The sequence below is a fragment of the Melanaphis sacchari genome, unplaced genomic scaffold (assembly GCF_002803265.2).
Source record: "Melanaphis sacchari strain LSU unplaced genomic scaffold, SCAv2.0 Contig11_pilon_pilon, whole genome shotgun sequence".
NCBI lineage: Eukaryota > Metazoa > Arthropoda > Insecta > Hemiptera > Aphididae > Melanaphis > Melanaphis sacchari.
The window spans coordinates 6,755,660-6,780,274 of record NW_020270469.1 but is presented as its reverse complement, the minus strand read 5'-3'; the positions used below and the strand labels follow the sequence as shown (position 1 = coordinate 6,780,274).

The 24,615-nt window shown below is 24.5% G+C and overlaps 1 protein-coding gene across 2 annotated transcripts in view; it reads left to right on the top strand.

Annotated features, from left to right (window-relative positions):
* Positions 1-22,979: 22,979 nt before the first annotated feature.
* Positions 22,980-24,615, top strand: part of LOC112604360 (tubulointerstitial nephritis antigen-like) — a 36,909-nt gene continuing 35,273 nt past the window's right edge. The window contains exons 1-2 of one of the 2 annotated variants that reach the window (XM_025353349.1): positions 22,980-23,108; positions 23,235-23,288. The gene's annotated coding sequence lies outside the window, so the exon portion shown is untranslated. Of the gene's footprint in view, positions 23,109-23,229; positions 23,289-24,615 lie in introns of both variants that reach the window. The other variant, XM_025353347.1, reaches the window with a different exon arrangement.

The window sequence follows — 24,615 nt, the reverse complement described above, 5'->3', positions numbered from 1 at the left end:
ATCCATAATAAATAGCAGTATATATATAAATAATATATATCCTTTTATAGTTTTACGTCTGGTATAATGATTAATTAATTAACACTAATTTAGTACATTTAAACTAGTTAATTTAAAATAAGAACATTTTATCTAAAATTATAGTTTTCTTTGCCATTAAAAAATAGTATATTATAAAGGGAAATTTATAAATTTATAACAAATAATAAGTTATTATTAAATTATTTAAAACTTTTTTTAAATTTTCTCAACAGGTTAATAATGTTCAATTACCATTTAAGAATTATGATTTTGAAGTAGTATTTCACATTAAATTATTTATTTGTGTGGCACGATTATAAATAATTTCAGCCAACTCATAACTTTGTTTAATATGCTTATGAATATAATAGGTATTTTTTTTAAGTATGAAGAACTACTACTTAAGGATAATATTTTTTCTTGAAACATTTATGTATTGAATAAATAATTTAAAAATTATGTCCAGGCGAATAGATCAAAAGTGCATTATGTATTATAATATGTAATTGGAATATATAAATCCTGTTCCATATTTTAAGAACACAACAAATATTATATGTTGAAGTGAAACAAAATAAGTGTTTACCAGTAAAAAAATCTCATCGTATATTACTGCAGATCATAACAACAATAATTTTAATACACAATATATTATTGTGCCACATAACTCTATTTGACTTTTGGATGCCGTCCAAAGGTGGTGGCTACATCGTTATAATCTTCACGCGATACATATCCGTCAGTATCTCTTTCTTTCAGTCTCACGCCCACCGCAGAAAACAATATTATAATTTTTTAATATTAATCTATTAATACAGTGCACAGGAGAAACAACGAAAAAGTTACACATTAAAGCTAAACTTTCAGCGGCAAATGTTACGCAATTTTTATATCTCTTTATTTCTGGTTATAGATTCTATTTTAGTGCGAGCGTGAATAGAAAAACAATAAAATGAATCAACAATGTTGTCTTCATGTATTAAATAAGAAGAGATAAATTGTATTCTTGCCTTTAAAATGTACTCATTAATGAGTTAATGTGTACTTAATTTTGAATTAGTGTTACGGAAAAATGAGATAAAACAGAGATAACTAAACGAGTTTATTCTGGTTGTACAATTATCATAATAGTTACCGCCAAATTTCCGAGTCTTTAAAGTTATATTTTAGATGAATGTATTAATGATAATACAAATATTTGATAAAAATGTATCCAAAAATTAAAAATTAATTTACGTTTAATTTACTTTGTATAAACTATTTTTAACTATTTTTCAATAAATTAATCAAACGAATTATTAACGTTTAAAAACAAACATTTTAGTAAAGAATTAATTAAAAAGTCGAAAGTAATTGCATTGGATCATAGCTTGGGTAAAATTATTGTGGCAAATGGTTTTAAAAGTGCGGTCATAAGAGAATTGTTTACAAAAAAAAAAAAAATCTACACATTACAAGTGTGTATGCATGTTAAAATGTTCGACATTTCTATCGTATCATTGGAAATATATTTGAGTTAAATGGTCGCACACCACGTTTGATAATATATTAAGGTAACAGTTACAAATATTCACGTGCAATTCATAGGTATAGTTAAAATCTAAGGAAATAGTATGCGGCTTGCTTCCTCCAACCAGTTTCAAATATTTACTGATGGTATAACATAATTATCACGAAGAACACCAACTAAAATCATAAATATGTTGCTTAAACTTTGAACACAACATAAGTTTCGCTAAAATTTGCTTTGCCTACAATAAACATTCTATTTACACACCATATCATATATTGAAATAAATTTTACTGCGCATAATATTAAATATTAAGTAAATCTATTAAGCTATAATAGTGAATTTAAAAAAAAACTCTCCTTCGCCCAATCGAAATGTTTGCCAATAGAACTACAATATTGTACGCCACTTGTGCCTAGTTTGTTTATACGTACGTAATAATTGACCATAATAATAAGTAGTTAAGGCATACCACAGCATAGATGTACATTTACTATTTTAACTGCAGCGCACCAGTAGCACACAGATACATATTATACGCGTACATTACATCATACGTAATATATACATACAGGGCGCGGTATTTAAGAATAGTATCTCAGTTGGAACCGTTGAAGAGCAAACGTTTCGTCGAAAATGTCTCCTGTGCGTGTTTTGATGGGATTACGATCTGATCTGTTGATGGGTCGTAAACTTGTAAACACACGTCGCGTTGCATACACGCAATGCGCGTTGACGTGGTTTACTCGCGAATTGAACGCGAAATGTTGTACTGTGCACTGCAGAAATGGCTGGAACACAGTGTATAAACGAGAATAAACGCGCTTTATTCATAAAGTTCGCAATATGCACGCTGTTATTAATTTATTTTTCTCGTTAATTTATGGTAGTGTTTGAAATGTATGATTATTTCGAAAGAGACGTGCGTGTTAAGATATTTTTACGCAAAATAACGAATGACAATCATAAATCAAAAAAAAAAATAAGAATATAATATGTCTAAGTATTAATCAAAAAAAAAAAAAAAAATGGTTACGCCTTTTCGGATAATAATAATTGGCATGACGACAGTTATACGTGTATACTTTTAAGTTTTATTGAAGCAGGATTTAATAAATTAGTATAAACTTTCAAGAAAAACATATCTAACATATGATAAGATGGTTGTAACATGACCAAAACTTTTTTTTTTACATTGTATAATTTATACAATTTGTTACATAGTATAATGAATTATAATATGTTCTAATTTTTAGTATATATTCCGTACGCTTTAATATCGCTGTATCGTATAATGTTCAAATAATGTCATATACTAGCTTTTTCTTTCAAAAGATTGACGATGTTTAAACGACTTAGAACTTGAAAGTGTATAATTATTTATTTTCTGTTTATATTTTAACACTTATTAGATGTGCGCCGATTCCAATACGTGTTTACAATTTTATATTCTGGCTCATTAAATAATAATTCATATATTTAAATATTATATAATATATAATATACATATTAGCTCACAACACATAAGGCACGTTATTTATTGGTTAAGACTCGGCCATCGTGAATAAACTTTCTTGATTTCAATAACAGTTCCGTAGAGGCCGTCGAATCTACAGAGTATACTAATAAGAGTATACTAGAGTCTAGGATTTTTAGTGACGGCCACAAGTAAAATTTACAAGAAAATATGTATTTAAGATATAAAAACTCACTGTAAAATCTAATATAAATATCATCAAATACAGATATTCATGGTGCTTTAAACATAATTTTTGAAACGTTTGATAAATATTAAAATCAAAAGTACCAACTAAATAAAGCTTTAAAATGTGTGCACAAAAAAGCAGAATAAAACAATGCGCATCATTTTAAAATCAATACATTTATTGTTTCGCACAAAACCTAAAATATGGTTAAATTCGAAAAAACATAGGTCTATTCAAAGTAGAAACAAAAATACTTCACCATAACAAAACATTATAACTGAATTCTGATCTGATAGTACTTAAATAATATAATGTACCATAGGTATATTGAATTACTATACAACCTATTTATGTAATTTATCGTCGATTATAAATTATACAGCTGCGTACCTCTGAAATACATTTTTTTTATATTAGTACATAATACATGAATATAATATTTACATACTATAAACTAGTTATTTTTTTTTTTAATTTTGGTTTTTGACCTGTCTAATATAATCAGCGTACCATATATAAAAAATATATTTCCTCGTTTAACTAAATTTTTTTCTACACTTATACTTTTCTATACATAAATGCATTTTATAGAAATAAAAAACAAGTTCATATTATGCGTACTTATAATACATCTAACATTAAATATTATAATAGATATTTGAATAAATATTATGGTAATAATATATTAATATTAATATATTATGCTAATGATAAATTAATATTAATTTAGTAAAAGTATAAAATAATAATGTGACTAAATTTCAACATTATTTTACACAATTGATTTTGACACCTGTTGTAATGATAATTGTTTAAGATATCGTATATTTATTGTATGACACTTTTATTGAAAGTGACAAAAATTTTTGGTAGATTTTATGTATTACTGTAAACCAAACAACATAATAATATTTATAAATAACGTTATTTATGTAATCTGGTGATGCGAATTCACTACTAGAAAAACAATTAAACCATAACTGAACCATCTTGAATTTATTTTATATTATTTGAAAAATATAAAATTTCCACCATATTTAAAACTATGGCCTAATAAGGGTTGGGCGATTACCAAGATTGTAAATAAATGGAAATTCTTGGATATACTCAGGAATAACCAGTAATATTGAGAAATTCACGGTTCTATCCAATTTATATTTATTAATCATTATGTTATATAGACATATCTTAATAATTAGAAATTCAAATGTTCAATTAAAATATAAAAACATAATTAACATACATATAAAAAATAAAACAAGTTATAATTTTATTTTATTTAATCTTTAAGTATACAGGTAATAATAAATAAAATACATTTTGGAAACAAAGAATTTAAAATATATACAATGTATGGTATCTAGTAAATTATATTAAGTTAAAGTGAGAGACCAGATAAACCTTATGATGAACCTTATGGAAAAAAATGTCCTCTTGATTTAAGTTATTATTTGTTAGAGTTGGAGAATTATATATAGTACAATATGTTCGACATCTTTGCTAAATTACGATTCAACAAGGAATGAGTCATAAGACTAAGATATAACGATGACCGGATACATCAACAATTTTATCAGTTAAAACGATATCGATGTTATGTTAATGTAATTATACATGCAGGGATAGATCTAAAAGAACTAAAAACAGAAGTGGGTCTGACAAAAGATATGCACTTATATAAGTCATTATACTTTTTATGTATAAATTAAATACTCGTAGTTTTAAGAACTGTTAATCCACACAAAAATATAAATTACTCGTATTTCTGTAGGTAAGTAGATAAGTACTGATGAGACTATAATTTAAAGAATAATTACATAGTTTTGTAAATTAACTAATATAAACTAGGAAAGTTTTTGAAATATTATCGAAGGAGAGGGCTTCGTATTCAAACCTGGAAGTTATACTTATATTCGTAAATTCTAAATACCGTATTGAGTCATTTAAGTGATAATTATATTATATAAAAGTTTCTCTTTGGAATTCTAACTTACAATTTAAACATATTAGTCATAAATCTACAAAATACGAATTTATATTATACACTTCTATGAGTGTGATGAATTTTATTGTTATTACACTACAAGACCGTGTTATAAAATAAATTCCATTACATAGGTAGCGTGGGTGCGGTATATTTTTATTCTAGCCATAAATAACTAATAAATTAATAATAGGTTTGATTAGCAATAGAAATGTGATCTTAAAGTATTTATTACCTAATTATGATTGTTTAAAAATAATAATTTATCCACATGTTAATTTGAAAATAATTATTGTGAAATAAAAGGGTTGAAAACCACAATATAATTTTAATCGATTAAAATATCATCGTAAAATGTAATTTATTAAAAATCAAACTGAAGAAAGTATTTGTAATATTAATTTTTACAACCTACAGGTTGAGCAATAATTAATTTAAATATTGAATACAACAAAAACGCTTATATAATAATAATATGTCATGCAATATTATAAACTAAAAACTATAGGTAAGTGCATTAAAAAGTAAAGGAGGAAATTATACGTATTTGTAGGGTACATTATTTATTTGTATTTTATTTTAATATACTGACAGATAGTCCAATGGCAAATATTGACAATAACAGTACAACAATTAATATATCATAAATATATCATATAATACTTAAACTAATATATTTAAAGAATATGAGAAAAATAATGAAAATAATTAGAAACTTTATATTATAATGTTTCATTATATAATATTTAAATTTTTCTTCGATAGAATATAATTTATCAACGTTTTACATTTAATAATGATTAAATATTTTACAATATACATCATTATTTAAAACGACCGTGCATGAGGTTTGACAGCTCTACAGTATCCGAAATACGCGCAGTGTTTCGGCTTAGAGTCCTGCACGCTGTTACAAAACGATTTTCGAAAAAAAAAAAAATGTTTATTTCGTGTATTACACCCGTAAATTCTTAAATATTATATAATTATCACAATACTCAATTTTACGACCGGCGGCGTGAACCAACCGTCATATATATATATACGTATATATTATAACAGTGCATATTGTGCACGTATACATTCCACGGTCAAAGTCGCGTCCGCTTGATTGGTTTATTGTTTAGCGGCGACGACGAACACGACAACGACAATACTTATAATATTATATTGTGATGGCCAACTTACAGCTCTCATCGTTGTCAGATGCGGTTCACGTCTTATTTATGAAATCAAAAATTATTTATTATTATTATGAATTTTAATTTTTTATTTGCGGACGTTTATGAAAAACTATTAAACTATATAAAATGTATATTTATAGACATTTTAGCTCTTGATAACATTTTTTATTAATCCGTGTGGCTCGTGAACATTTTCAAGTTGACCAATCCTGTTATATTCCCTCGTTCGACTCGTCCGCGCCCGAGCACATGGCGATACCATTATAATTTATTACACTGTTATTTATTTATTTTTCTGAATTTTGGAATTTTTTTCACGGTTCAGTGCCATCTTTAGCTAATAGGTACCTAACTCACAATGATTGTTTCAGGAAATTCCGCGAAATACTTACAGGTACAGGACACTTCGGACGTTCACGGATTTTCGCATAAATATTAGCTGTATAACTTGACTTTGCCCAGAAAAAAATTAACAAATATAAAAAAAGAGTGCACTTGATATATTTGAGAAAAAGCTCTGAAATGTAGAAATTGTGGGTAGTTTATCGTAAAATTCAATTTTCAATTGTATTAATAGTGATTTTTTTTTTTATTTACATTTAAAAAAAAAAAAAAAAAAAACTAGAAAAATAAAATAAGAAAATTTTAAATTTTGATCAGCTCTCTAAAAGAGTTAAAATATTTTGAATAATTTTATTAGGTACAGAAAACATGATTTTACAATTTAATCAAACATTTTTAAGGTTAATTTTTTTAGTGTTAGGTTAAAACTGGTTTTAAACAAAAATTATCGTTTTTTTTTTTTTTTTTGTTTTGCTCGGTTATTTTTAAGAACACTTTTTTTGACCATTTAAAGTACCAACTAAAAATCATTAAGTACTGATTGTTTTGAACATTATTTCCTTACAACTATAACAATACTATTGTTTAACGATTTTCATAAAAAAATTTCATATAGTTACATTTCATTAATACAAAAAATAATAACATCATTATATGTTTATAATTTTATTAATGATTTAAAGATAAAAACATTTTAAATTAATAAACAAAACTTAATACCTGTCCTATCAAAATAAATCATAACATTTTTTTTCTATATTTTGCTTTAAACCTAAATTATTGATAAAATAGTATTACATTAAATCCCAAACAAGAGTATAAAAAAACACATATTATAGAAAATTTTAAGACGAGTTAAAAAGTTATTATAAATAAGTCCTTAAAAAAAAAATAAAACGTTTTATAAAAAAAATATTAATAGACAAAAAATATACTTTAAGCTTAATAATTCAGAAAATATCTTTTTGATTTTAGGTTTTAATAAGTTAATGAACTTAAAAAAAATCACTTTTCTTAACAGGTTATACAAAAGAAGTGTTCACATTTGAAAAAAAAAAATTGTTTCGCTGTGTGAAAATATTATGCTCCTTAAGTATATATTTAAAAATTCTAATAATTTAAAAATTTTAATAAAATATGTACTTATTATTATGAGAAAAATTGGGATATGTATGCTTGGCAAATCAATTTGTATACAGTTGTATGTTGTATTAATAGTAACTTTTGTAAAAACTGTAATAAACTTACATTATATGATTTACAGTGGCTAAATTTAAATTAGAAATTTCCGTATTCGCAAGATACACGATACCAGTGAGATATTCCCTGAAAATATTTACGACATATAATTATATTTAACATTTAGTAAGTATATTTGTAAGCAGTCTTACTGGCGTGAAAATTTACTGTTCAAAATGATTGTAAATCATATTATAAGTACCCAGTTAAAATACAGTACTTTCGTTGAAGCTTGTTTTCTTTAGGTGTATACATATAATACAGTTTGCTGTATTTTATTGATGTTCATTTCTAACTTTTGTTGTTGTCCATTTTTCCTTGATTGCACACATTTTCATTTAAAGAGAAGTATTACATCTACATGCTATTATTGGATATCGATATAAACACGATTTAATAAGAATTCATTGTAAATGTGTTTGCAAAGTAGTATGTAAAATAGTGTATTGCAATGTATTAATATATTTTACCTTACACTAGTAGTTAGGTGACAACAAAGTTCACACCATTTTAAACTTGTATTATGACTAATTTTATTTTTTTCATCAATCAGTTATTCAAAAAATATAAGGTATTTTTTTTTGTTAAAAAATATAAATATATATATTAGAAATTGGTATAATATTTTACCGATTTAATATTTTAAATATTTTATTTTATGTCATTAGTGGTACCACTTGATAATAATTTTTTAGAATTCCTATCCTAAACTCAATAGAATATTAATGCCTATTTACGTATTTTAATTTGCCAAGATAATAAAAATCTACCAGTCTATAGGTACACGAAGTTATCGTGCCCCTAAAATATGATGATAAAATATTTTACTGTGGTAATAACGTATTTTTATAATAATGTTTTCTCAGGAGTTATAAAAAATATATCAAATTATATTTATATCATAATTTTGTGTAGTCTTCATATGACCATAACGAGCATACGAGATAAAATAATCTCGTATATAATGATACATCGATATTAATCGAATAAATTTAAATTACTGCCCATTATATTTGCTGAGAGTAGTCGTAATAGGTATATATCATTAATCAATAATTATTAATTCAATTATGTAATAATGATTTGACTGGTCGTACGTACATCACGTATATAGGTGAATCGGCGCAGCAATAAATTATTTTGAACGCTATTCATGCGATAGACAAATCTTTGGTTGTCGTAGACTGTATAAAAGATATAAAGCTAGCTTAATAGGTAAACATAGTTCGGATGATCATATTACATAACAACTACGTGGAATTAGTGCGATAGATCGGCGAATAGAACTACTTATACTATGAACGTAATAACAATAATTTATTGTTTTGATAAACAGCCATAGTGAAAATGTACTGTCAATAAAAATATAAAATTAAGTAATAACAAACGATTGCAATAGACGTTTTTTTTTTTTTATTATTATTTATACATAGTTTTAGATTTTAACAGAAACGATTATTATAGCATATAGTCGATTTTTACTATGGGATGATACGATTTGGAGCACATGCGTAGGTATATATGATAAGATTTTGACACTAAAAATCTTGATTGTCACTCATCTGGGAGGAGCTAGAGACACTGACCAATGCTTGACCTCAGAAATTCGTTGGTGACTGAGGTCAATTACAGTGCTACACTTGGTCACCGTTTATATTATTACGAGTATTTTATAATTTAGTCTATTATGGAAAAAACATAATATTATGTTTTAGACTTGGGTGGTTTTATACTTGATTAATGCCCTCTCTATTTATAAATAATAAAAACATACGTAAATTATGCATTGAAGTACATTGTTGATGTACATATCAAAAACAAAATTGTATTCATTTATTATTATTATTGTTATTATTTTGAATAGATGCTGCGCAAGGCTTAATCATAACATATATGATATTATTGTTAAATTAATTATTATAATATTCATATTTGCATTTTACAGTTGTACTTGCCACGAATTATTGTAATAATAAAAACATAAGCACACTCATAAATTAAAACAGAAATACTATACTTATATAATATATTGTGTATTTAGTATACCAACACAAATAATAATAAAATGTATTTGCATCTGTAATCCGCAGTAGGGTAAAATTAAAACAAATGGACTTATAATTGTTTATCAAATACGGTAATAAAGTGTGACACTGACCATTAAATTGCAGCAAATAATAAGTACGACTTTCATAGTTATTATCATTAAAGACCATTAAAAAACCATTGTCGACCGCTGCAGGAGAAAAATACTATGTGTATGTATGTCACGTTTGGCGTCAAGAACAGCTAAAGCTGCCGCCATCGCATACATATAGTACGGTCGTTGTGTATGCAAACAGCCTGAAATTTATTTTCTCTACTAATTGTCCCAAGCGCACTGGTGATACTGTGCGTTTGGTATACTCTACTGATATGTCACAACCATAATAATAAGTATGTTATTGTGGTCTGTGATCATTAAAAAAATATGTATTGCGTCTAATTTATTGAAAATATAAAATATTGATGAGAGTTGTTATTTTAAAACGACGGCGCGGGCGCGCCGCACAGTTGTACGAACAACATTCTTCAGAATAATGCATTTAAAAGTAAACCGTAAAATATCTATTAAAAATGCGCATATTGCAAATTTGATGTCAGTTTTAAATTGAAATCATTTTTGTATTTCTAATATCACATAATAAACATATGTTCTACACATTCTAATATCAAATATATGTTGTAAAAGAGTATTGTCAATAATGACATATCTAAACTTACACATACAAACGTGCATTATTATGGAATTTATTGAAATGAATAATTTTTCCAAAGCAGCAAACATAAGCAACTAAAAAATTATTAATTATAACAATAAATGTACCCATAATTTAAATTTATTACATGTCTGTAGCGAAAAGTGTCGTTATTTGTATATAGATAAATAGATATACAGAAAGTAAAAATAATACAATTATTTGAGTAATTATAGCGATTTTGAAGTTCATATTAAGCATCTAATAGGAAGTTCAAATTTTCCCGAAGATCTTTAATATTATATAGTATAATGCTTAGAAATATAGACATCCAATTCATTTTGGGACTGGTAAATAGTTAAATTATTCAAAAATTTCTTCATTTTAATACATACAATGGATAATATTATTTCCATAAGATTTTATTGAATTCAATTTTTTTTTTAAACCTTGTCATCATGAATAGTATTTTAAAACATATAATAAACAGTTGGTTTAATTTCATTAAAAAAAAAATTCTAAGCTAAGAAAACCTGATTTAATTTTAAAGTTTAGTCTAAACACGCTATTATGCAGTGGTGGATAAAAGACAAGTCAACATAATCAATCGCTCAAAAACAATACTCCTAACTGACATTTCGATAATAACGCATTATCAGTTTAAAAGAAATAAATTAACCATCTATATTAAGCTTATAGTTTTACAATTTAACACTAGAATAAAAACTTAGAAGTATTTTCCAATTTTTGTTTCGCATAAAGCTCAATAAATAAATAGAGATCTTTTTAATTATAGTAGTAGACTTGGAATTTAAATTTAAAAATAAAAGTACCTATCTAAATAATCATGATAATTATTTTATCGCTTATAAATAATACAAAACGATTATTCCACTTAGTTGACAATAATATACTTTGGTGGCAAGTTAAATTTAGTTTTATATTTTTTTTTAAGCATTTATACATTTTTACTCGACTTTATTATGAATATATATATATATATATATAAGTAAACGTGAATTTAACAACAACAACAATATTAAATTCTTAAAAATGTATTTCTATAATCTAACTTTATTATGATCATACTCAAAAATAATAATTTAGAATATTTAAAAAAATAATAAAAAATACTAATTACATTTGTATTACAAAGTACGTATATAATTTAATTCACCTTGTAGATCATTGAATTTAAAATACATGACTATTATCTATTTCTATTGATATAGAAAAATCTATAATATGATAATTAAATCATTCATTATTTCGTTGTTTATAGATCCCACTATGTGTGACTCACGCTCGGTTTATGAAGTAAGCACGTAACAGTTTTTTGACTATTGAAATTCGTTATCAGATTTAGCTTAGTCAGCGAGCCGCTTCATCGACCGTACTATTGGTTTCTGTTCATCAGTGCCCAGTAGTGACTTAATTTATTAGTGTGAGTCCTTTTCATAAGATAGTAACATTATTCATTCAAATTCATTAATGTTTGTTAAATATAAATAGCAAAAAAATCACTAAATCCTTTGATATTATTATGTAAAATATTGTTTATAAAATTTAAAATAAATATTTATTTTGATTTAAAATAATACTCTTCCCGTAAATCTTAAAAATACATTACTATTTTTAGTCCAAAAGTGAGAGCCTCTCATATTTGGAGTAAAATAATTAATATAAGAATAGAACTATCATCAATACGTTTTATATCAGCAGAAGTATACAAGCTTAACATCACTAGACAAATACAATATATTAACAGAACTTTCCATCGGGTTATAAAATATCCCCCCCCCCCATAGTTTTTTCGAAATCTTGAAACTTATATTTTGAATTCTGAGCTAAGTGATGAATGAATTTTTCTTGATTCTTAATTTATTTGCTCATGTAAAATGTAATGCGGAAGTGTGAAACGCTGATGAATTATTGTGGAGTAACTTGTAAGTATAGAAATAATACTAATTAAATTATTGTGGAATATGATAGCATAAAACTTGTATTTATATATTTTATAAGCATCAACTAAATTGTAATGAGTTATTAAAACGAGATTAATTAAATATTTTTATTTAATTTATGTAAAAGATGAGTTTAATGACATTTGAAAATAATTTGATTGTTTCGTAAAAATTGTCCTGTTATGTCATCAAAAATTAAAAAATCACATCAATTTATGTTCGATTTGTTATACATACACCACTCTCAGTAATTACACACAATAAACAGGTTATTTAATTTAAAAACATTATAATATTATATATATAGTGTAATATACACAATATTATATTTAAAATTTGTAAATATAGTACATTTTATAAGGTACCGTCTGAATACTATGGCAACATCTGAATACACAATAACAATTTCATTATTTTATATTACTTTAAGTGCATTAAATTTAGACCTCTGGTTCACCTCGCCGTTAAATTTATAGTTAGGTTTGGCTTGGTTTTATGCACTTTTATTTAGGCTACATATTAAGTACAAGGATAATAATTGAAATTTTGAAATATGTTTTGAAATTTCAATAATATTTAAAACCCTTCATATTTTCAATGTATAGACAAATATTATTATATATTATTTTATCTTTATTTAAATTAATTTTTCCAATTATTTTTTAACTTTAAATTAACACATTTTTATTTATCTTTGTGTTACACGTTCACACTGGTACTCTATGGTAACGCCACTTGAGGGATTATTTTCATATTTTATTATTATAAATAAATTTAACAATCTTAGAGGTTTAAAATGTTCTTTTATTATTTATTTATATATTCAAAAAAATATATAACTCCATGAGTGGAATATTAAAAATTTAAGATATTTTTGGTTTTACTAACATTTATTTCATTTTTATTGTATAGATACAATTTACAATTTAACAATTAGTGCAATGATAATGCTATTATTTTGTTTTAATTGTATTTGAAATTCTTAAAACTCGAAGACGCTATACACGTTTTCAAACCAAAATCGAGGTTTGCTCAAATACGTTTTAACAGAATTCTAACCACTCGAAAAGTTTTTATAATATAAAAAGAAATTATTTTTATGATGTAGTAATTTTATTATTTTATTAAAATAATTAAGAAAAGAGTTATTAAAGCTTAAACACGTATTATATTATGTGTTTATCAAAAGCTTATAAAATTACATTAAGTTAAGTTTTAAAAGAAAATAAGAACATTACACCACAAATAAAGTTCTCCTCAATGCGGAAAAAATTTCATGAATTTATTATGAATATAGTTTGTGTATTTTATGTTCACGTAAAACAGTTAATACCCATCTTTTACGGTAAATACAAATACTCTTCATTGGTATGCACTCTGCTCTTGTTAGTGTTCGGTAAACTAATAATTCCCACTTGGCCACTCCACTGTTGAAACAACAGCAACCTGTACGGCGACAACGAGTCGTTATTATTGTCGATACATTATTAATAATTATTGCAGTTCACAAAAATTACTTGAAGTCCAGATATAAGATTAACAATTATTATCAATTGTTTTTATATCATACACATTATTTTATTCTGTTCCATTATTTATTCTGATATTCACAAATCATCAATTGTAATTAGTAAATTCCTAAAAATTAAAATAAATTATACATCAATGCATGAATTCATATATTTTATAAGTGCTAACTACATATACATTATATCTTATACGTATACATATTCTTATAAGTATATATTTTTAACTTGTTTAAAGTTGTACAATAAAGGAATTTTATAGACGTAAATCATAACATTTTTCATTTATGATTGTATCAATAAACTTTATACAATTTTCATGGTTAAAAATTTGAAGAAAAATACATTTTGTAATAAAACGTAATTTTATTATTAGTGTGAAAAAATATATAAAATAATCTACTTGGAAGTTTTAATATAAATCACTATTCACCAGTAGACCGTACCTACATGGCTATATCTATTCATATTATTTATTTTAATTATCATGTATTGCATAATACATAAAATTTTATTAAATAGGTAGATAATAATTTATTTATTTATTTTAGAATAAAAGAATTAGTTATCTTTATCTACAGGGATATGTACTATTTGTTTATTGAATTCCAAATTTCTACAAAAAAATTATTATAAAAGGTAAATTTAAGTTTAATTAATTATCCAGTTCTTTGTTATGGATTTATATATTTATAAATTATATAATATGTCTGTATATTAAATTTAATCAATAGACAATAATTTTTCATTCCTATATATCTAATAACAATTGTTTACTGCTTATAAATAAGCTGTACTATTAGCATCTACTTGTTTCTTCAGTAACAAGAACATTTTTTTAATCGTATACTTTACATTTTATAAACGTTTTTAGAAAGAAAATTTATATTTAAAATTTTTATAAACAGATCAAAAATAATTGAAATATTTTAAAAATTTGATCATTTATAGATAAAAATAAAATAAAATTTCCAAGTAGTATCCATGGTTATTCGTTTTTGAGTTACACTAAAAAAAACAAAATCGATTTTATCGAAAACCAGATTTTTTACTTTATTACAATACAAACTGATCCAATTTTCTCTTCAAAACCACTATAAAAATTAAAAATCGAATGAATTTTTGAATTTTTATTGAATGCATAATGTAAAACAAAAACAGATTATTGTAAAATCAATACAATCGTCGCTTCACTTAGAATCTAAAACACTGATTTTATCTGTTATTTTATATATAAATAAACTATAAGATATTATGTTACAAAAATGTTGTAATAAATTGTTGAAGATATGGTTTTAGAAATGTATATTTTTCATATCGTGTCATTTAACTATGATTGTAGCTATTTGTGGTTACTCAAACGACAAAAATAAAAACAAGATTTCTTCTGACAATTAAAAATATATCCACTCTTGTTTAAATAAAAAATAAAAATGTATAAGTAGAATAAGTGGATATAAGGTTAAAAAAATGTAAATCCAATAGTTTTCTCGATTCATTGTTAAGTAATAATGTTTTAGTGAATGAGATTTGACAAGTTAACATTTTCATGTTGTATTTTGAAAGAATAATTATCAATTTAATCTCAATATATGTAAATTTGTCATCAAATGTGTTTAACATCATCAAACAACTATATATATATATATATATATATATTTTTTTTTTTTTGTCATGTTTTATTCTTCTAACGTGATATATTATATTTTTAAAACTATTGCCAAATAATCTGAATCTGTTCGTTATGCAAATGCTGATGCACAATATTATTTTATTTATTATACTAGCAGCATTCTTATTCTTATACACAGTAATTTATTATTAGGTATTCTCGTATCTTACATTTTCACACTGTTTATTCGTACGTTAGTGTCTTTTTCCCGTAGGTACTATACAATAATCATATATACTAGACAGTTGTAGATACTAATGAACCTTTTATTAACCATGTATTATTCACTTTCACTAAGCCACTACTATATGTATACAATATATTATTTTATTGTTGTCCAAGTAAAATAATCGCAATATCCCTTCCTTGGAGAATTCAAATATGCCGTATAGATTATAATATAATATACCACCGTTATATGGGACACCTGGTGAATGGGCATATTATATATATATATATATATATATTTTTTTTTTTTTTATTAAAATTTCTTTGTAACAGTAAAAAAAAAAAAAAAAAATGACATTCATTATTAATATTATTTTATTTAATTTTTTGTTCCGACGGCTGACTATAATTTTAATCTTTGCACCCGGTGGTGGTTTATTTATAATGCTTAACCGTCGTCGACGAGGTACAATATATGCTTTTACCCGGGTGTATATGCATCCCCATAAAATGCATTCTAAATACTGTAATGTCCCTGCTGTTATCATAACAAGCTTAATTTATTTCATACATTCGTTGCGTGACCGCGAGTCCCGTTTGTGGATAATATAAGTAGGTGTTTAATAATATGATCGGCGTAATCACATTTTCCCGAACCGTGTCGCTTAAATATGAAACAACCAGATACAATGGTAAATCCTAACTGGCTTAAGTTTAATAAAAGTATCAATGGTAGGTATAGTTTCAAAGAAATTCTTACAATTTTTTTTTACTTTTTATACCCTGCAAAATGAGTTTAAAAATCCTGTATAGAATATGCTTTATAATAACACTAAATTATTTACTGTTATACTGTATATAAATACATATCGATAGATAAGCGTACTTTTGTAAACTTGTACAGTTCCTACTACCTATACATTAATTAATTTTTCAGAAACCAAATTTAAAATCATATCAGGATTATATGGGTTCTTGTAATATTTAATGTTTGTAGGTATCAATATTTATTTAAACTTATTGAAACAGTAATTATTTTTTAGTGTTTCAAAAATTAAATTTCAACTTTTGTACAATTCCTTCAAATATTGACCTTTTTCTGCGAGGCTATGTGACATAGATTATATGTGTATACATATTTTCATATTTTATTTCTAATTTCAGTGATATCGTTCGCAAGTTCGACACATATTTCTCATCATATTATAAGACAATTTTCAATGGGCGCAACATGCAAGGAACAATTCATAATCGATGCTAATTTTTAAATTTTTTAATTATCATATTTTGAATATGTATTTGAAACTTTTTTTTTTTATTTCTACGTCTAACGGCAATTTATAAAGAAAACATATAAATATTAATACAATTAGAGATAATGATCTATGTTAAAAGGAACAGTTTTTATTAATGTATAATTATATAACATAAAATAATGGAAAGTAATTAATTTGCTGTAGAAGTAAACATATTATATTGAAAACAAAACATTATGTGACTCTAGTCTAAGATTATCTTACCCTTTTGTGAGACTAAAAGCCTAAGAGATTAGACTTAGAGTTTAAACACTTTAAACTGAAAGTGTTTGAAAAAAAAAAACCATAAAAACTTGAAAATACTTAACTTTTTCAAGAATAATGATATTCTCATTAAAAATTTCAATTACAATTTTTCTTTTATTATTATTATTTAATTTTAAGTAAAAATAGTTTTCAAAGGAAGAGGGGAGTTGAATAACAATGTATTCCTATTTTTAATTCAATGAAAATTTTAAAATATTTATGTAATTCAATATTATTTAAAAATTAAATACGGTTGGTCATGGACAATATTTGATTGTTTTCCCATACTTAATTAATTAAAAAAATTCAATAAAATAATTAATTGGCATTTTTATTGAGAATACTTCAATTTTTAAAGAAACCAATCAATTTCTAGTTTTATTGTATAACTTATATAAAAATTAATAATTTCTACAATGTATTTTTGATTCAATGCTATAAGTACAACAAATATTTTGAAAAATAAGTATGGATAATAAACTGTATTTATGCCAAAAACAGATCACACTAAATATTTAGTAATAATTACATACATTTTTTTTTCAATTAAATTATTTTATAGACAAGTACCATTTAATTTTAATGATAATAAAATAAAATAAAAAAAAAAAAATTAGAGGAAAAAAATGTTTCAATTATTATTTACATTTTACAATAATTAATTTTGTTAATCTTAATAGCTGTATTAGTTTTCTACCTATGTACAATATATATTATGAATGCATTAAGATAGTATACTCATGACTCAGACAGCATACATTAGCTATACTTTAGTCTACCGAGCAAGCGTATAGATAAATATCAATTAAATAACATTTCTTTCACAAGTAACTCAAAATTCAAATGTTTTTATAGATTTTGACTTTTTTAATTGTAATTTTATTTTATCGTATAGTCGTTTTAAAACATAGAAGATTATTAAGTGATAAGTTAGATTTTTTCCACAGACTTTTATGTATATGCCACTATTTATGTTTAAAAATGCTGTTTCGATAAACAAAAACGATTATTCATTACATACAAATCGTATACATTACACGTGTACAAGCATACTTAATGAAACTAAAATTCATTCATAAAAGTGACGTATAAGATTAATGCATTTATCGTCAAAACGTCCATAGTTGAGTGTAATATTATGTAATTTTGCAAACTTTTAACGTTATACTCTTCAACTATCAGCGGCATTGTGTGTAATGCATATTATAATATTATTATTATCAGGGTTTCATACTAAAATACGTTAAAATATGTTTTTATGCGTACTTATCCACAGTAAGATAATATTTGTTTAATTATATATGTATGCTTATTCACTACACGTAGTTATACAAAATAAAACGCAGAAAAAAGCTCTCAATCTTTATATATATATATATATATAGTAAATACTTTTGTAGATGATTTCTAAATATTTCAGGAGAATAATAACATAAAATACAAATAAAACATAATATCTAGGTATATAATATTTAATAGTTAATATAAAGTATAATGAGCAACGGCTTATTGAAATTAAAAAAAATAATATAGATAAATAAATATAGATATTTTTTAAATACCGCATATTAAAAGGACAAATTTTATTTTCCTTAGAACTGGTTGCTAGTTTGTCATATAATAATGTTATTAAAAAAAAAATCATAAACCAAAAATTAATTTAAAATATTTTGAAATTGTTCTTTTTTTTTTAGTATCAAATTAAACTTTATATTTGAGGATTGATGGATTTATTCAGTCAATGAAGATTTAAATGAATTATTTTTTTTAAATATATCTATATTGCCGACGTATAATAAGAGTAAATGTCCAATACTCAATACTTAAAGCTTTAAGATTTACCTAAATGAAATAAATTCATAAGATATACAATAAAAACTCTAAAATATATTAAATACAATTTTGTTTTTAAATTATCTGTACTTAAATATGATTTTTTTTCATTCTATCTGAATATAAAACATATATATATATATAAAAAAATATGTAAAAACATTCAAAAATTAACCAATAATAAATAATTATAAATGATTTCATGCACTTAAATGAATCGTTAAAGTGTATTTATTTATTAAAAAGGAAATGGCTTTTATTTAATCAATTTTTAATTTATAACCATAATTGATATTAAAATTACTTAAAAAAAATTATGCCTATCCAAATATGGTGTTTAAAATAGGTGTTGCTATTAAAAAAAAATAAATATTTTTATTGCCCATGCGCATACCGAAATGATAAAAATTTTGAAATTTATTAACAAGTGTCTATTTATATACCACTAGCTTGTAAAAAATTTGATTTATACCAATTTAATCCGGTCGAGAAATTCAATGTTCCCTAAATTGGTGAACACACGGTATATATATTATACGTTTGCACAAAATATTTGTTGTAGCCTTTTTTTCGTTTACGAATGAAAAACTCTTTAGAAATAGTCTTCGAAATATCATTGATTTTATTTATTTTCCTGTCAATATCTATTTTAGGGAAAATTTATTAACACATTTTGCATACTAGGTAATGTTTAGTTTATGTTTTTTTGTTAAAAAATAATCTATTATAAAGTACTAAACAATAGGTTGCTTAAAAGTATCTGTATATTAATAAGAATTTGAACACAAATACATGTCTATTATATAGCTTAGAAATAGGCTAAAAATTATATTAGTTTTTTTAAATAGCTAGTAAATAATATATTTCATGGTTTTTTTTTTTTTTTTAATTTAAGTCCACACTTATATAATAGAGTACCTATATAGACAATGTGTAGTGGTGTCATCAAAAACTTTTATAAATATTTAAACAATTTTTACAACCAAATAATAATAAATAGTATTTTATTGTTAATCATGTGGTCCTCTTTATCGTTAACTTGTGCAGACTATTTTCGATTGTTTCTATTGTATAATATTAGTAGAGATATTTTTTATAAATCATATGATTGGTATTATACTCGTAAAGAGCAATACAACTGTCTCAATAAACAATATGTTTCACTAAATAATTTATTACTTTTATATTATATTAAGCTTGTTTTAATTCTTCAGTAAATTCTAACTAATATATTTTGTATAATATTGCTATACATATTATATTATAATATATTGCGTGGCCTATACGTTTCTTGTTGGTGAAGATTAAAAACGAACAATATAATATGTGATCGTAACTAGACTACATCGCGATTTATACTAAATTATTGGACTCGACTTCCACTTACCTACCACGTAAATATATTTTTATTTATTTTTTTTTTAAGTACTAGGTTAATCATCTGCGGACAACTGGCGATGTTTATTTTGTTGCCTGCGGGTTATCAGCTCAAAATCGTGGGCGTGATGTCATAAATACTGTCTGTGTTAAAAAGTCACTCTACATCTTTATTTCGTTCATTCTCTCTCTCTCAACAGCGTCTATTTAGATCTGAAACTGGTATTAATAGCGTTTAATAGATAAAGATTTTTCCATAGTTTTTTCTTAAATATTTTTTAATAGCATTTAGGAATTTTTAATGCACGGATTATGCATATTTTAGGAATTCCATTGCGTAATAATATAAATGTGATATACTGAGGTTCGAGTGCATTTATATTACCCCGCAATGTTGTAAATACCAAATGACTTAATTTATATTACACATTATGCAGCCGGTGAACAAGCTTTTCTTAATGAGATCCATCAATGTGGTACGAAATATAAATTAATAAAAAATAACAATGTGTTTGTATGTACTACTAATACGGTGTACCTATATAATAAAATATACTAAATAGTAAATAGACTTGTTTATCAATAACATAAATGGGTTTTAATTTTTTAACAGAGAATATTATAATAGTTTAATAGTAACTAATTGTTTGCAAAAAAAAAATTATTGAAACAACATTTGTAACGTATTTATTTGCTTTAGAATTATCAATACCTACACACCTATTATTCTTATGAACGCATACATTTTAATGTAATATTGTAAATCAGTTTTAACGTTTCGTGACTCATTCGTATAAGTGTTCAATTAATTTTATAATATTATTGAATATTGAATTTTCTTTTATAGGAAACAATAATAAATGTAACGTGAAAAATTATTGTACTCGTCGGATATTTATGACGTTCAAATTATAATATGTCAACCATTGGAATTATATTTATAGTTTTAATAGAAAATTTTATAAGTATAAACTAATATATAAGTATATAATATATAAGTACTAAATATTTATGTATATAGCGTTTTTATTTATCTAAATATTATACGATTGGTATTATACAGAATATTAAAAATAAATCGCTTCATACTTACTATATGAAGAATTTTTATTAATAAATATTATTTTACAATATATTTAAATACCATAAGCACGCGTATTTAGGTAAATATAAATCAATATTGACCTATATGACTTTACTTGTCTTAAGGTAATTGTTTCAAAACATCGCGTATCAGTTATGATTGAACATAAACATATTATAAGTAGTTGTTATATTTCCAGTATTTGTTTTCCAACACAAATCCATTTAAATGACAAATATTGCGTATATCAATAATAAGAAAAAAAATACTATGTACACAAGATGACAGGTAAATAAAAAGCTATAAAAAGTCATTTACTTAAGTACAACATTGTATTATACCGTTATACTTAATATACCGTTAAATGACGCAAATCATTTTTACATATTTCATTTCAAGGGCGCTTATAGATATGTTATATGAAGTTGAAATTTGTTTCATTTGCAAGTCGTCATCGAAATGTTTTGTTCGAATTCTATCCCGATTCGTAAACTAAAAAATTCGTGAGATAGCAATAATATTATGTCATCTCTGTCTGTAAACGATTAAAACAAATACAACACATAATAATAATATATACTTATTTACAAGATTATTTTAAAACTCGGTGAAATAAATCAAATCAAAATATTTTGTACAAATTGTTCGTTTGTTGATTAGAGTGCGGCGGTGGCTGCAGTGGTGTTTGTTTTTGTTGATTTTTTTCGGAAATCCTAAAAATCTTCTCATACACTGTCAGCATGTAATCAATAAATAATATTGTGTACAACGAATGTGTGAATCGATTGTAATTCATATTTTCAGTTTGTGAGTATGTATGTATGTACGTATAACGTATACTATATGTATGTATAATATATATACGCTGGGACGTTGTATTATTATTATTTTTAACGTACGCGTTTTTTCGCCTCAGTCATCGCGTGTATTATATGTGCATTGTGCGCGTTGATCGTAAAAAAAAAAAAAAATACGTACACATATATATTTATAATATTCGACTCGCGGGCCGAATGATTCTATAGGTGAGATCATAGATCCCGCGCGCGCCAGCCAACGGCGCCGAGGCCCGAGACACCGATCGCTACTCACAATGTGTGTGCTATGTGCAGTGTAATAGGTTCAGCGGTGCTGTGACACAAGCCTCGTCACCGCCGCGCGTGCATCAGACACATTAACTTTCGTCACTTAAACGTTGTAAGTACCATTCGTTCTGTTTATTTAATAATTTTGTTTGCAGTTTTCGATCTTTTTTTTAAAGAAAAAAAAAACAAAAAAAAATTTCTTTGAAAATAATAAAACAATATTTTTTTTCAAGTCAAGAATACAACATAGTGCTTTTGGACTTTTCATACGCAAGACACAATAATACATAAGGTAAATAATTATTTTTGTTGTAATTATAAACATACTATGTATATATATTTACTCTAAAAAATTGCATTTTAACATTATTATTATATATAAAATATATTATACCTATGAGCTCGCACAATTATTTGAATAAACGCATTATATAATAAACAGGTAAATAGGTAATACGCACTGGGTTATTTTGCGAAAAATTTACTTTTTATTTTATCAGCCATATAATATAGATTTGATAAAGTGGTCATTGCAATATGCATCATAAAATATAATATAATATAATGTTATTTTTTTTTTAATTCATATGTATTATATCAATTAGTTCTGTTCGAAATTCTTGTATACCCACGTGCATACATATTATTCCAGTCCACAGGTAGTTAATTTTCGTAAACGCAAACGTACATTGAGTTTATCACAACATTTTTTACATTTTTTTCGATAGCACTTAATAAATAACTGTTGTGCTCGGTCAACATCTTAATTACTATTTTATTTAAGTTACGAACGAATTATTGTTTTCACATTCCCACTGTAGTGACGGGTTCGACATGCAAAATATAAAACAATACTATAAAAACATAGGTACAACAATGTGTTACAAGTATTATGAAGTCTTCATACACGGACGTTCGTTTCGTAAATTATTTATATCTCTGTTATAATATTATTAATCGTTATAATAATAAATGACACCGAAAAGTGTAAAGATAGGTCTTTTTAATCGTGCTTAAAATGTTTTCAATTCATTTCAACAATAAATATTTTAGATTTTATTAGATAAACGAGTTAATTTTACTATGTATTATAAAACAATAGAATGTCACTTCGTTCATATATTTTTGCATTGATCTCCACTACAATATTAACGAGTTTTATAATACGATCACTGTTGTATTGAATATTGTTTATCTACATTTATTCACTTACTCATAATTTAAAGTTTTAATAAACGCAATATTTCAATAATTTTATACGATTTAACATTATGGCAAGCATGAAATTAAAAGTTACATTAGACACGCGCAAAAACACGTAGTTCGCAGTTGCATATTTTTATGTCTGTGTAATAATTTAATAATGTCTTAATGAATTTGATACTTTAATTGCATTATTTTTTCTAAATAATATTTGATGCTTAAATTAAAAACATAAATTCGCAAAATTTATCTACAGAGGATTAAGTTTAATTCATAATATTTGATTTGTCGTCACGCCACCAATTAGTCGCGTGACTGTTTATAAATAACGTACCTGTTAATAATGATTTAATTTTTATTTTATCATCGCGTAATAATAATTTATATTATACATAATATATTACAGTCTCACTATA